We start from the raw sequence: 15,862 nt of genomic DNA on the forward strand, positions 1-15,862 counted from the left end.
CAAGGCCACCCTGCACACCTCCAGGTTCAGCACAGGCAGCAGCCAACTACATAGAGCTTTGTGGCTCAACCAGGTAGCCGCAGGCTGTTCACAGGCAAGACTAAAATTGGCCTGCATGGAAGACCCACCCAAGAGACACCAGAAACAACACACCTAAATGCCAGCTTCAGACCACACCAGAGTACTACCTGGTTAGCCCCACAAGTGGCAGATCCAAAAAGGGGTCTCAAGGCATACAAGAGCCCATGTGGGTGAAGTCTCCTCTGAGGAGTCAGCCCCCACACAGCAGTTCATACACTGTGGATGTAGCCAGTCCTCACAGTCAGTCAGTCTGAGAGTCAATCCCACTCACTGATGCACCAAAAGCAATCAAGGCTCAACTACAACAGAAAAACACACACAACACACTCAAGGGACATTCCTGGAACACATGCATAGGACAGCAGTGAGATTGAGCCATTGGACTACATAGGACACATACTACATAAGGCCACCCAGCAAAGACTGAGAGACATAGAAAATCAACATAATGCTTAGAAGCAAATATAGAGAGGGAGCCAAAATGAGGAAACAAAGAAACATGTATATGCATGTGTATGTATACACAGAGGGTGCAAAAAAAAATGCATACACAATTTAAGAAAGGAAAAAAGTCTATTAAAATTGTAATACTCAACGTATACCAGTAACAAAAAATGAATACAAGTCAAGTTTGACTTCTGCAATTACAGGAGGTGCTCAAAGTGGTTACCATCAACGTCCAGATACTTCTGATTATGGCAAACTACTGCTTGAGCAATGTTGACCAAAGTGTGTACACTTGTATACATTTTTGTTGCACCCCCATTTTTTTTGCACACCCTATGTATATATACGTGTATGTATATCTATATCTATATCTATATCTATATCTATATCTATATCTATATCTATATCTATATCATCTATATCTATATCATCTATATCTATATCTATATCTATATCTATATCTATATCTATATATATATATAGTCACGGGATATAAAGTACAGCAAAGGGAATATAGTCAATTGTATTAAAAGACTTGGTGGAACTGACTCTGGGTGATGAAAACACAATGGGATTTATAGATGATGTAATACAGAATTGTACACATGAAATCTATGTAATTTTACTAACAATTGTCACCCCAATAAATTTAATAAAAAGAAAAGACTTGGTGGGATTATCATTATATTGTTTTGTATACCTGAAACTAATAAAAAAGTTTAAAAGGATTTATATTGTAGTTTTATGTTTACATATTTTAAATTTATAAAAATATTTTGTGCTAGAGTTCCTTCTGCTTTGCAGTTTGTTTTCATTTAACACAATATTTTCAAGATACAGAAACTTTTCTGTTATATTTAGACTGAGGTAGCCAGCTCCCAAGATGGTCCCCAATGAGTCACCATCACATGTGATTGTCTCCCATGTTAAATCAGAGTTGGCCCTCTGTGACCAACAGGATACAGTAAATATGAGGCTGTGTGATTTCTGAGACTAGATAAAAAATGGCAATATAGCTTTGCCTGGCTCTTTCTCTCTTGGGCTTCAGAGCCCAGGAATCATGGGGAGGAGAGGCCACATGTATATATTCCAGTCAACAGCCCCAGCCAATGTCATAGCCAGGAGACACCTTCACAAGTCAAAAATGTGAGGTAGTCTTCAGATAATTCTAGACTCTGATCTTTAAGTAGCTCCAGCTGAGACCAAGTGGAATGGAATGCGCTATCCCTATTAAATTTCAGACTTGAGTGTCAGTTAGGGACTCTGAGAGGTAAGTGCCAAGAAGACATCAGAAGTACAAGAGATTATTTTGAAAAATGTCTGTGAAGCATAAAAGAGGAGGGAAGAGAAGGAAAGGAAAAGAGCCTTTAGATTCTGAAGCAAGTATGACACTTTTGAAAAGAGAGAAGGAAATAAGGAGAATTGAGTAAAAAGAAACTCAAACTATACTGCATTTCTGAAAAAAAAAAATGTTAGCTAAGCTGATGGAAAATCCCTATGCAAAGGTTGGTCATAGAGGAGTGCCACATTAGGGCAAAAATGACATGGCTCTGGTTTCCTTGCCCTGTTCAGTCTTTGGCTCTCAGGAACCCTGGGAGAGATGCTCTTGGTCATGAACCCCACATGTAGATTCAATGGTATGGCAACTGAAAGCTGTCAATTATGTTTCACACTGAAGGTTCTCCTTATGACTGCAACAATCTACTCTTTTCAATACACGTATCCACTTTTCCATGCATCTTTGGGAAACAGCTCCCTCATTCTTCCCATGGTCTTCACCTCCTAAGAGTACCTTCCTTCTTAAAATGTTCTGTTATTTTTTCTGATGGTGCTACACACTATTGATATTCTCTGGCCACAATCTAGTCTCCTTAGATGATTCATCCTTCTCTGCATAACCTATTAAATAAGGGTTCTTGTCATGCAGGGTGTCATGTGGGGTCTCTGGTCCCGCTCCCCACATAAGAACGCACGACATGGTGAGGCCAAAAAGGAACACCCATGGAGCCGTAGATAGGGGAGTCATACCACTATAGTCTCGCTGGCGGCTGGATTGGAGACACAGGAAGCAAGAGCCACACTGTCCGCAACCTGCCATCTGCTTCTCTGTCAACCAACCTCACATGTTAACTGCAATCCGCGCTTGCTAGCTCAGCCCCCATCTTCTTGCTAGCCCCCATTTTCTGCTAGTGCAACCACGGAAGTTATATTAGTGGCCAATGGCTCACTGGTTACAGCTGACGGCCAATTAGCCACAGCTGATGGCCATGCAATCACAGTTGATGACCATTTACATCACAGTTGATGAGCCAGCACCTTTCCATGCAAGGCCAAGAGCTTGGAAACTGTACTCCTGGCTCTGTCCCCACAGTTCTCAGAAATTGGCCGTAGGTCCTCCTCTTAAAAGATTAGTGAGACACATTTCAACCCCCATCAATGCAGCTGTTATCAGGATCAAAACTGGTATTCATTATATCACTCTTCCATTGTCCATTGTATCTATTCATCTATTCATCTCTCACCTCTGTATGTCTTTATGACTGTGTGTGTGTGTGTGTGTGTGTGTGTGTGTGTGGAGAGAGAGAGAGAGAGAGAGAGAGAGAGAGAGAGAGAGAGAGAGAGAGAGAGAGAGAGAGATTTTTCACAAGGAAATGGCTCACATGATTATAAAGACTGAGATGTTCCAAGATTTGCAGTTGACAAGCTGGAGACTCAGGAGAGGCAATGTGTAATTTCACTCTGAATCTAAGGGTCTAAGGACCAGTAAAGCTGGTGGTGTAAGTTCCAGTCTGAAATCCATCAGGTTTGAGCCCCAAGAAGAGCTGATGTTTCAGTCTGAGTCCAAAGGCTGGAAAGTCCCAGTTCAGGTATTCAGAGAGGAGGAGTTCCCTCCTACTCCAAGCAGGGTCAGCCTTTTTGTTAAATCCAGACCTTCAACTGATTGGATCAAGGCCACACATATTAGGGAGGACAATCTGCTTTACTCAGTCGACTGATTCAAATGCTAATCTTATCCAGAAACACCTTCATAGACATATCCAGAATTATGTTTCTCCAAATATCTAGGTACCCTGTGGCTTAATCAAGTTGGTGTAACTCAAATCTCTTTCAAGAGCTGAGCTCTTGGTAATTATATTGTTCTCAGCCCAAAGTTGCTATACATGTCCATTCAGAGTTATAACTTAAAAAGAGAGTACCTCAAGGTACCAAAGTGGATGGCCTGGTTTCCGCACATATTGCTCCATGTCAGGATTACTTGCAATAGTAATCATTTTGTCCACATGATATTAAATTTATTTTTAAAATATGGTGGCAAGTTTGTGTGGGTCTTCTTTTTTGTCTAATATTGAGCATCAAGTTAAATGAATTTCTTGGTGATAAGTTATTTGCTGTTTGAAGCTAACAGTTCTTCAACATTTTCACTACTTAATTCAATAAATCTAATCTCTTTTGCAAGCTCTAATATATTTTGCTTTGCATCAATCATTTCCTTAAACTCTGGAAAAAAGCAACAAATTGTGAGACAAGTGTCTTCCATACTTTGTTCTTTACATGTTGTGATACATTTTGTCAAAGCTGATTGATAAGTTTTAAGGACCTTCTTTTGATGTTAAAACTATTCTATACATCTTTTAATAAAATAGTGTCACAGCAAATACTACACATACTATTTGAGAAGCAAAAGATCATTTAGATGGGACCTTTCTAATCAATAACACTAGAGCAAAAAATAAACAAAAATAAAAATAAAACAGCTACTGAAATAGGATAATCCTAACCAATAACAGTAGAAGAATGTCTGGGAAGATTGTCATCAGAAGAGGTTTGTTTACAAAATTTTCCTCCTTCATATATTCCATTATGAATAATCATAAAGATAACCCTTCCTACAATCATTAAATTCTTGCTTCACAAATCACTCTTCAATGGTTCCTTAAGGGCCATGTGGTTTGAGAAGTGATAAACCAACAAATTTGTACCTTAACTGTACCTCATAATTTCCACCTAAAAGCAATGTTACCCTATCTTTGGATGCTTCCAGTATGGGGCTCTATTTTCTCCTACTAGTTATCTGAAATAAATCTGCATGATGGATATTATGATTCATTGATAACTCACATGAGAAGAGAATATGTTTTTATTTGGACCTATAAGCAAGTGTGAGAATCATGTACATCTCCAAAAATATCCAATTTTATTGATATTGAAAATGTGCTTTGCAGAATAATTATATTTATCAATAGTTTTCAGCAATTTACTGGGGGAGGATCACTACAGTCTCAGTATTAGCAGCAGCTGATGACCTTCAAATTACATGGTCCTGCATAATTTTTAAATCTTCTGAATTATCTTGGACTTACTCAAACTAAGGTCTTTCGGTGAATATCTCTCTTCTTCATTTTCTTTTTCTTCAAATCTTTGAAGAAGTTCAGTGCTTTCTGCTGGAACAACATGGTTCTTGATGGCATTCCACAATGACTAGGCTATCAATGCAGAACACGGGGTTATTTCTCCAGGTTTTTTTAGTACAAATGAAACCCTTTCTTTTTACTTTCTCACATGTAGAAAATAATTGTATGTCTGGTAAACAAAGACAAGTGCATTGGTGCGTTTGCCAATGCAAAGCTACATCTTTTATGAGTTTTCCTCTCCCAATTCAATTTAATTCTTAATTTTTTTCTTCCAGTGGATGGGTTTTTCTGAACTTTAGACTTGCCTAATTTCTTAAAATACATTTTCATTTAATAATGTAAAGAAGACAATAGATAATGCACAATACTTTTAAACAAAGATCCTATTAGGAGAAGAGCTAGATGTGACTGAAACACACTCTGTAAACTTTCATTCAAACTCTGAAAGCAATTTAGATGATTTTACTGGTACATGACACTGTTTTCAATAATGAATGTGGGGGAAATTTTGTGAGTATTTATAGTAAATATGTGGTTAACAGTTCAGATAACTACAGGTTCATGTATATTTGTAAAATTACATGATTCATTGATAACTCACATGAGAAGAGAACATGTTTTTATTTGGACCTATAAGCAAGTGTGAGTGGGATACAGCAGTCAAGAGGATCTGAGTTTCTTGAGAGTGTGGGTAAAACAATGCTTTCAAACTCAGAAAGAAAATACTATTTACATTTAAAAATATGAGAACAGTGGGAGAAGAGAGATTGACCTGAAAACTAAGAAAACTGAACGTTCTGTCATAAAAGCAGACAGAAGAGAGATTATATAATCAATTATGTCAAAAGTTTGAGAAGATGTTTTATTTTCACTTGGAAAGTTGAGACAGCCCTTAAATTTGATCTTAAATTTTTATGATTGGTTTAATTATTACTCCAAGTAACCTTTACACTTTTGATATATCTGAGAAAAATGATAAGATAAATTATATAGTTATATTTCATTACTAAACAACATTTTCAAATAACACATTAAATAGTCGCTTCAGGAAACTGCCGGAGAGTAGTTGTCTTTGGATTCCTGTTAATATTTATTTTGAAAAGTCGTCTCAAGTCTATGCTACCTAATAAGAATGCATCACCACCTTGTGGAAATTCCTTCAAACTACAGACACATGACCCCAAGACCCAGATGGATTCAATGAAGAGTAGCAGATCAACGTATTTCATTTTCACTTATCTAGATTGACTATTATTTCTATGTAACTCACAACTTAATAACTTAGTTTCTCTCTTCAATGCTAGTCCTATCTTTCCAACTGCTTGGTTCACTTTCCCACTTGGTGCTTTGCTGCCACTTTCCCAAACCAAATTCTTCATAATAGTTCTATTTAAACTATTGATCACTCATACAGTATTGTCATCCAGGCTAAAAATTTTAGTCTTCTTTGACTTACTTTCCCATGGAAATCCACTCCACCTTAAAATGAGTCATCAAGTTCTGTTAGTTATAATTCCTAAATGTCTTTCCCACTTATCCTCTTCTTATTTCTGTGGACAAAATCCTGGATTATGCCTTCAAAGTTGCATACCTTGGCCATTATCACAGTATCTATTCTTCTAGTATCTCATCTTCCCCCTCCCCTTGCCACTGCTAATATTGCATCTCTCCCCTTGTTAATTAGTTTACTTGCCTCATAATTGTCTTAGGCATTATTGTCCAATACATGTGTCTACATATTTCTTGCCTTCTCTCACACCAGTGTGCTGAATATCTGATAGTCCAACCATACTCTTTACTCACTATGTCCAAAATATGCTCTAATGTTTTCCTACCTCTGTTCTTAAGCTCCTACTTCCTCTCTCTGGCATGTTTTTGCACCATATCTGGAAGTCAAAATCCTTTTAGTGTTTGAATATATTCGTAGTGAAGTATAGGAACTTGAAAACTTTGACAGAAAAATGATTCTCCCTGATCTGGAAAAAATTTCTAGCATGAATATTATAGATACATGTGGAGTAAAAAGCTAAGTAGCTAAGTCCATATTGGTGATGAATGACATTAAAAGAAAATTTGACATACAAAGGCAGAGAGTGTCTCCTAACATTTGTTAATTTTGATTCACTTGGTTTGTTATATGGCTTTTATTCCTTCTATGGGAAAATTCTGAACAATTATTTAACTTAGAGCTTAGTAGGCATTTTGATTGCCCAATTTTATTTGATAGCCCAAACTCCTTACTGACAAACCTTCCATTTTAGTCAAATGAATTCGATGTTTTTCAAAAGAATAATGCATATAACTTTAGTTTTCAGTAGATGATTTCTCTATACTGGGCAAAATAATATAGGGCATCTTGATACTAGAGGAACAAGCCATAGGATGATAGGTCTGGGTGATGACTAAAGGTAGGCATATGTTTAACAGATCAGGTCTCAGCTGCAACAGGTTTTTCAAGATATTTGGTGGGGCTGGGAGTAAGCAAGATAGATCACCTTTTAAACAAGATGTACTGGAAACAGATCAGATGAGCAGTATTCAAAGGAACACTGGAAGCAGTCTTTGGTCAAGGAAGTAGTCTTTGGTCACGTTTGTAAGCAGCACCAGGGAGAGCTCCCTGCTTATGGTAACTCTCTATGTGCTTGAAATGAATGGTCTGTTCAACTACGGCTGTCAGCTAGACACCATTCAGATGGTAATCTATCTGACAGCACAGGTCTCAGGCCTGTAGTCAGGTCCCAATCCTCAGTGGATGAGGCTCCATTCTCATATATCTAAACATTATTGGGATACATGATCCAGGTTTATTCGGGGCTTGGGTTAGAAGATTAATTTGGGGGAACAGATTTTCCTAAAGACATTTACTATTTAGGTGACTATGAAAATAATCTAATAGTTTTTTTTAATGATTCAAAAGGCATTTTAGGATCTTATTAAGTCATAGGTTTATTAATGTGGACATTGCCGTTTAGACGTTCAGGAACAACTGCTAAGGGAAACTGCTAATCGATCTGTTGTATTCCAGAATCATTATTATTTTGAATTACATGTTCTAGGCACAAAGACCACCAGGGGACACTGTGCAATCCCTTATCTATTTCACACAATTGAAAAGGAATAGATGAAATATTTGTTCAGTTTCAAGTTACAAACTAGTCGGTCAGTACATGTAACTTAAGAATAAGTGGGAAAAAAGTGAACAGTATTCGTAAACAAATGCAAAAATGTAAAAGGCCAGTGTTGAGTATCATGTATAATTATCCCCTTGTCTACATGGCAGTGTGAAACTCCTTAGCATCTCTGCTCACAAAAGAAGACAAGGTTTCTGTGTTATATTTCCTCTGAACAACTACAGCTCCCTTTCTGAATACATCTGACATGCGCTCTGTATCATTTCAGTGCTCACCATACCTTGTTGTCAAGGAAGCGGACATCAGCATACTTAGGAAGTAGTGAAAAGAAATCTGTGAAAGAACAGAAGCATATTGTATATTGTGTGGGCAAGAGTTCCTTTCTCTAAAGGAGAACTTGATGAGTTTCCAATGTTAATGAATCAAACCCAAATTCATTGCAAAGCATGAAATCTGAGCATGACAGATAAGATGCTACAAATAATGCTCACTGATGGCAGAATAAAAACAAGAATGAGTTAGCCTTATATTTACAGATAGATTTATTGCATAATATAGTCATTATACCCTACATAACGCATGCTATGTCTACACAGGAAATTTAATAAACTGGCTTAATTTAGTCAGTTAGATAGTTAGATATCTTTTTAAAAAGGTAAAACATGTATATAAGCAGTTGACTAAATGCAATTAATTTATTTCAAGTTGTAAATTGATTTGCTTGGGGGATGTGTTTTTGTTAAAGTCAATATATTGAAATGATTTAAGAACTCAGCTTCTATGTCAAATATCCTTGTAATCAAATTGCAGCTAACTTCCAAAGGGAGGAAAAAAAGGTGGTAAATTCAGAGGGATTTAAATGAAAATCATTTAATGAGGGATTATTTACAGACGTGGAAAAGTTGAAAGAAACAATAAGGAATGGTGAAGAATCCAGGGATTAGCATAAATGGAAAGCATAAATGGAAGCTGTAGCACAAATACTACCCCACAAGAACTCAAGAAACAGTATTACCAGAATTTGGTGAGAGTGGAAAGAGCACCACAGGGGAACTACAGCTGTAGAGAGAAGCAGACTCTATGGAGTAAGGCAAGAAGGGAGCAGGGAGTAACAGTAGGGTAGGGAAAAATAACATCATTTCTCTCTTCTTTCACCCTGAAGACTCCTGCTGAGATCTTCCTTTAGAAGCCAACCAGAAAGAAGCCAGGGGAAAAAGAGAGCCTAGATGATGCAGTTTAAATAGTTCATTCAGGCTCCCAAAGCAGGGCAGAGTGGAAAATTGATCTAGGGAGGCAAATGGAAAATGATATCCATCATAATCAACTTATTAACTCTATTACCAGTGACGTGTTACTTAACCTATGTTTCTGTTTCATCATCTCTAAAATATAGTTTAAAATAGTATCTTCCTTATAAGGATATTGTGGAAATAATGTATGAAAATGGCTAGAAAATTGTAACAACTCAATAAACCTTACCGATTATTGTTTTTCCACATCAGCTTTTTCATGAAAAATGTCAAAGTACTCATACCATGAGATGTGGAAAGAGTAACTTGAGAAGTTGAAAATTTAGAAGCTATTCAAAACATCAAGGCCTAAATATATATAACAATGTTAACATTAAAAAGAACATTATCAAATATATGGTGATGGAAGGAGAACTGACTCTGGGTGGTGAACACACAATGGGATTTATAGATGATGTAATACAGAATTGTACACCTGAAATCTATGTAATTTTACTAACAATGTCACCCCAATAAATTTTAAAAAAAGAACATTAGTTTGACACTTCTTACATTCTTCAAAAGAGAAAATACTTCTTAAATTATAAAAAGGAATTCTTTCTTAGTGGTACAATGAGTAAACATAGTCTCTAGCATTCATCTCCCTGTACCAGAGACATCAGTTCTTTCATATTCATAGCTAGTGTGGTCTGTAGACAGAAGAAAAGCTCCCCAAAAATGCCCATGTCCTAATCCTCAGAACATGTGAATATGTTACCTTACATTGCAAAACAAAACACAACAAAACAATGAAAACAAAACTGCTGATGAAGTTAAGGATTTTGAAATGAAGAGATCATCCTGGATTATCTAGGTTCCTTAAGAGAGGGAGCCATGCGCATCAGAATAGAGGAGATGTGATGACAGAAGTAGAGGCTGAAGTGATCAGAGGAAGGGATGTGAGTCAAGGACTGTGTCTATCTCTAGAAGCTGGGAAAAGTAAAGAAATGGATTCTCCCGTAGAGCCTTCAGAAGCAATGGAGCCCTTCAGACACCTTGAATTTAAGACTTTTGACCTTCAGAACTATAAAATAATAAATTTGTGTTATTTTAAGCCACTAAATTTATGGCAATTTGTAACAGCAGATAAAAGATACCAATACAAGGTCTGTGCTAATTGTTTCTCTCTGACTCCTCAGATCTATTTTCCACCCTTCTTAGTCTTGATCTGTGCCACAAGAGTCTAACCTTTGGCTTCTAGCAGACATCAATGAATGGGAGGCACGAGCAGGCAATAGGAGGGCTGAGAGAGAGAGGCTAAAGTATTTATCCCTTCGCGACCCGCAGATCACTGCCGTTTTGACGGTTGATGGTGTTTTCCTATAGACCCCACTCATAATAGGCACACTCCCTTCCACAGCTTCCAGGACCTATGCCTACAGGTGGGAACAACTCCCCACTGTTGCTAGTCCCAATGCGGCACTATCCCCGTGGGTTCCCTTAACCCAGGCTACATGTCCCTAAGTAGTCCCTTCATTAATAATTCTCCAGTTAAGCCCTTAAAGAGAGTGCCATCTCTTTGCTGCCAGTAAACTGTCTGATTCAACACAGAATATCTTTTTCATAACTATATTTTCCTTCAATTGCATAAGAAAGTTTAAGACAGTATAATAGCCTCTCAGTAATTCAAATTTTAATTTGTTCATCTTTCAAATTGACTTATAACAGTCCCCACTTTAGAAAAACTGAATCCTCGCACATTTAAACAACCAAAAAACACATTTATGATGGTTATTCAAATTTACATACAAAAAATATAACAGTTACAAACATACCTTCAAAGATCAAAAATTGTGTTTTAGGCTCTTTTAAAACTAATTAGTAAAGGTAGAAAGAATAGAGAGAGACACTTTTCATGAAGTGATACAATTCACTGCAATTTTGAAAGTCAATTAGATATATTATAATAGATCATTACAAGAATAAATACATGGTAAATAGAATTTAATTTAAAAAATGTATCTGCCCATTAGAAGCACACTTGTTTTGTTTATAGTCTATCAAAACTATTACTATGGCTGCTCTTAGAAATTACATCAATGCAATGCCAATATCTGGATTGATCAGAAATATGTAGTCAATCTTCTGGAGATTTGATATAATATGGAAAATAAATATCCCAAATGACTGATATCCAAAATGCATTTGTCACTTAACATCTGGCTTTTTTATACTGTATGTATAGATAGATCGTCTTCATCATGCCCAGGATACTTCCCTCTGTAAGTACCTGAATTACTAATATCCATACTCCATTGAATTAGATAAATTAGGTAAAGCAATAAGCATAATTTTAAAAACCTTTCACCAGACCCCTCAAATTGGTTAAATAACTGTATTTCATGCAAATCATGAAATTCTCTCTCCATCTTGCAAATAGCAGACCCATAGATTAATTTATGCTGTGCAAGCAGATGATGAAAGATTCTGAGAAATAAAGTCAAAGTTCCCCACCAAGTGGGCTTGAGATTTCTCAGATAATTAAAACTGGTTTTGGTTACCATTATGCTACAGATTCTACCTCAACTCTTAACACTACACCCTCTTACCTCCTTATTCATGGATGAATGTCACAAAGGAGAACAGGGGACTGCAGATGACTCAATACACATTGTTCCTGGAAATGCCACAAAGAGTCTTACATATAGAGACACAATAATGTCAGTTCTACATTCTCACTGAAACAAAGATGCAAGAGCAGGCTTCACTCTATAGATAATGCATATTTTTTAAAAGCCTCAAATCAAAGGATTGTGAAAATATAAAACTAATAAATATGCACATTAAGATTATAACTCTAGCACTAGCATTTAGCTGTAAAATAGGTTCCTATCTCTACAGGCATACTAAGAGCAGAAAACGTTTATGCTCATATTGTCTGCACTAATCACTTGTTTAAACCCTGGTACTTGTTAGTAAAACATAATGTGCTTGAAGTCACAAGTATGTGTGAATACTTGCATTTTCAAGGTCAATTTAACATTTTTACCAATATTGTAATAAATAATTTGTACTCTACAAGAGAACTAAGATGGGACTCTAATTAATATGTATGGTAATTGGTCTGTCTTTAGTATGAGATATTAGCCCTTCTTTCACTTGATAGGTACTATATTATAATATGTGTGGAGTCAACATTATAATGCTATAATATTATATTACGCATTATGTCATGGATAGTACTTATAAAATCTATGCAAAATATTAATGAATATGTTATTAGTATTTATTTGCTATATATATACTATGTGTATATATATGTGTATGTATGTATATATATATATATATATATATATATATATATATATATATATATGAAATACTTTCCCGGCATCTCTAAAAAGTAATAAAGCTATAAATTTCTGCATAGCTAGAAAAATATATAATCGTCAGCAATTAACTAGCAATTAAATCTTTATTGTATGTCCCATCCTTAAATATTTTGTCATTTGAACAGAAACGTATCTATTATATTCTTCCTAATGCTACTACTGTGGTTACTACCAGTAATAATAACGAGTAATAATAATAATAATAATAATGCCGTTATACTGCTGTAACTACAATGCCTATAGAACCAATCTACTTTATACAAGTATTTACAAATTAGTTTTATATCAATTATTATTTTCACATCAAACTTTAATACTGAAATACAATCTTTAATAGAGGCATGCGTTGTGTGTAATAGGAAAGGAAAATGAGATTTATTTGTGTCTCATGTACCTCTTGCTGCTAAGACTTACACTTTACTTTCACTAAGAGTAGACTTTCCATACACAACATTATAAAATCTGCAGCAGATACCTTTAAAATGCTTTTTCTGGGTTGGTACTTGAAAACCAAACAAACTTTAGCTGATATGGGGCAGCCTCGACCCACCAGAGGCATCAGCTGCGAGCAATGAGAGTACCTGAGTGGCCAAATAGGAATAGGGACCATACCTAGAATGGACAAACCAGGGCTGGGAGAACGTGCCGTACTGCATGGAAGTCAGATCACAATGTTTGGCACTTGATCTCAGTCAGGACCAGCAGTGGCATCCAAATTCATGGGCACAGAATTCAGAGCTTGACAGGATGCCTCAGCACACTCCTCAGGTATCCCGGCAACAGTACCATAAGAAGTGGAAGGTGCTCAAAATCCACTTGCTTCATCAGTCTCCTTCTCGAGGGGTATGAATGGCCATTCCTTTTCCTTTGATGCACCCAAGGACCTGGGTATGAAGCAGCATTTCAATTTACAGACCACGGGAGGCAAGCGGATGGAATATCTGGCAAGAAACAAGGACCAGAAAATGGAATAATGAATTTCATCACTTTTGGCTGCTAAGCTGATGGACAATAATTGCTTACTCACCTCAAGCAAGAACCTGATGTAAACGTCTTCTATGGCAGCTTTCCAGGAGTTGTGGAGACGAAAGAAGGTGCAGTACTGTGCTTACATTAGACCTTTTTCAACAACATTAAATGGAAAGATTTCTGGAAGATTCTGTTCTTTGATACTGAAACTCAATCTGAACACTCAGAGATAATTTTCAATTTCTGACTTTTTTTTTTCCCCAAGATATTGCAAGTTACCTTAACTAATTTGGATAAGCAACCGACATTCCCTTTCAGACAACTAATTTTTTGTACTCAAGGCTTGTAACACTTACTTGAAAGACTAGAAATGTGAGAAATGCATATTACTCCAGCTGGAACTGCAGAATGAATTTGGAACTGGCCTCTTTCTCTAATAGAAAGATGAAAAACCAGGCTGGCTGCTAGGGTAGAATCTCACTTCCTCCAACTTTAGAGAGAAAATCGTTATAGATTAGATCTGTTTTGGAAGAAGGACATTTTGATTACTAGATAAGAAGGGAATCTCTGTAAATGCTAGAGGAGAGTTGAACTATTCTTCATTTTGTTTCAGTTGGAAGTATTTATTTGCCTCCCCAAAAGTTTCCCAAAATATAGCCTATTGAGATTATTTTAAAAAGATAAATATTTAGAAGGACACAACATACTCAACATATTTTTAGAAAATGTTGATATTACCATCAGCAGCTAGCTGTTTATTTCATACAATTTTGAAACAAAGAAAAATCAAGATAAATCCTACAAGTTCTAACTATTATACTGATTCTAGGAAGTGATAGTTAGCAATGTTTTCTCTATAAAAATTATGTATATTATAAACATGCTTATAGACATCTTTAAGATCTTTAGAGTAATACATACATCCTGCTTCCCCAAAAATAAGACCTAGCCAGACAATCAGCTCTAACGCATCTTTTGGAGCAAAAATTAATGTAAGACCCGGTCTTATTTTACTATAAGATCCAGTCTTATATAACACAATATAATACCGGGTCTTATATTAATTTTTGCTCCAAAAGATGCGTTAGAGCTGATTGTCCAGCTAGGTCTTATTTTCGGGGAAACACGGTATATATAAAACGTGTGTGTGTGTGTGTGTGTGTGTGCCACCAATTTAGAACTTTTTCAAATAACATTGAAATATGTCTAATAAAAAAGTCTGGAATTATCAACTACATTATATAATCATATATGTAAAGTTTATATATAATCATATATATATAATCATATATATAAAGTTTGTAAGTGGTCTATCCCCAATTCAAAGCAATATGTCACCTCATTTTTATCTTTCTTTTTCTCTCACTACAGTGATTCTCTGGGTGAAAGAGAAAAGCAGCCCCTGACATGTGGGAACTATTCTGACCCTTCTGGCTGGGCCTCCTTATTGCTAGTTGTTAGGAGTTGGCCTGGCCCTCATAGCCACGGCTTGGTGTTCTCCTGTGGGACCCACCAGAGCAATCTCACAGAATATAAGCATGAGGCAAGGTTTCTCTGTGATGTAAAGAACAAGACTACTTCATACAGAAATGTCAAACACCTACTGGCTAATTTAAATGATTGCTTCATCTTTACCAATTACAGCTTTATTGTCCTTTCAGTCTTCCCTCTCTAGAAAAGAGTAAGACACCCAATCACAGAATTATCACCATTTCCTGATAGCACCCAATCTATAGTGAGCAACTCCCATTTCTCTGAACCTTCCCTCAAATCACCCAACCAGAGAACAAACCCTCTAAATCCTTTTTAATAGCATGTTAATAAGACCCTCTGCAATTCTCCATGGTGTGCAGTCTTCCTTGCTGTAGTGAACAATAAATCCAACTTGTTCAACTACAGGTGAGCTCCTGGTGGTCTTTTGATGGAAGGCATTAGCACACATAAACATTTTACAATAACATATATATTGTATGATTCAATTTTTAATAAATACAGATTTATATATATGTATAAATATATACGTAAGGGTGTGTGTAAATGCAGAGAAAAAGGACTGTGGCTGAGAGTGTATACCTTTAGGGAATGAAGACATTTTTGGGGTATTTAGGGAGGGCTTTTACTTTTGACTTTAGTTTTAAAATAAATCTACAACCACATGTTTTGGTATTAATTTTGAAGTGACTTTTTTTTTTTTTACTTAT

The 15,862-nt window shown here is 36.2% G+C and overlaps 1 long non-coding RNA gene across 1 annotated transcript; it reads right to left on the reverse strand.

Annotated features, from left to right (window-relative positions):
* Positions 1-7,278: 7,278 nt before the first annotated feature.
* Positions 7,279-14,566, reverse strand: LOC109449689 (uncharacterized). Its single transcript, XR_002137742.3, has 3 exons — positions 13,305-14,566; positions 11,910-11,977; positions 7,279-9,356 (listed from the first exon to the last, which is right to left on the reverse strand). It is a non-coding gene; the product is annotated as an uncharacterized LOC109449689 (long non-coding RNA).
* Between the last annotated feature and the right edge of the window lie 1,296 nt (positions 14,567-15,862).

This window comes from Rhinolophus sinicus, chromosome 3 (genome assembly GCF_057876585.1).
Source record: "Rhinolophus sinicus isolate RSI-liver-muscle chromosome 3, RSI-T2T, whole genome shotgun sequence".
Classification (NCBI taxonomy): domain Eukaryota; kingdom Metazoa; phylum Chordata; class Mammalia; order Chiroptera; family Rhinolophidae; genus Rhinolophus; species Rhinolophus sinicus.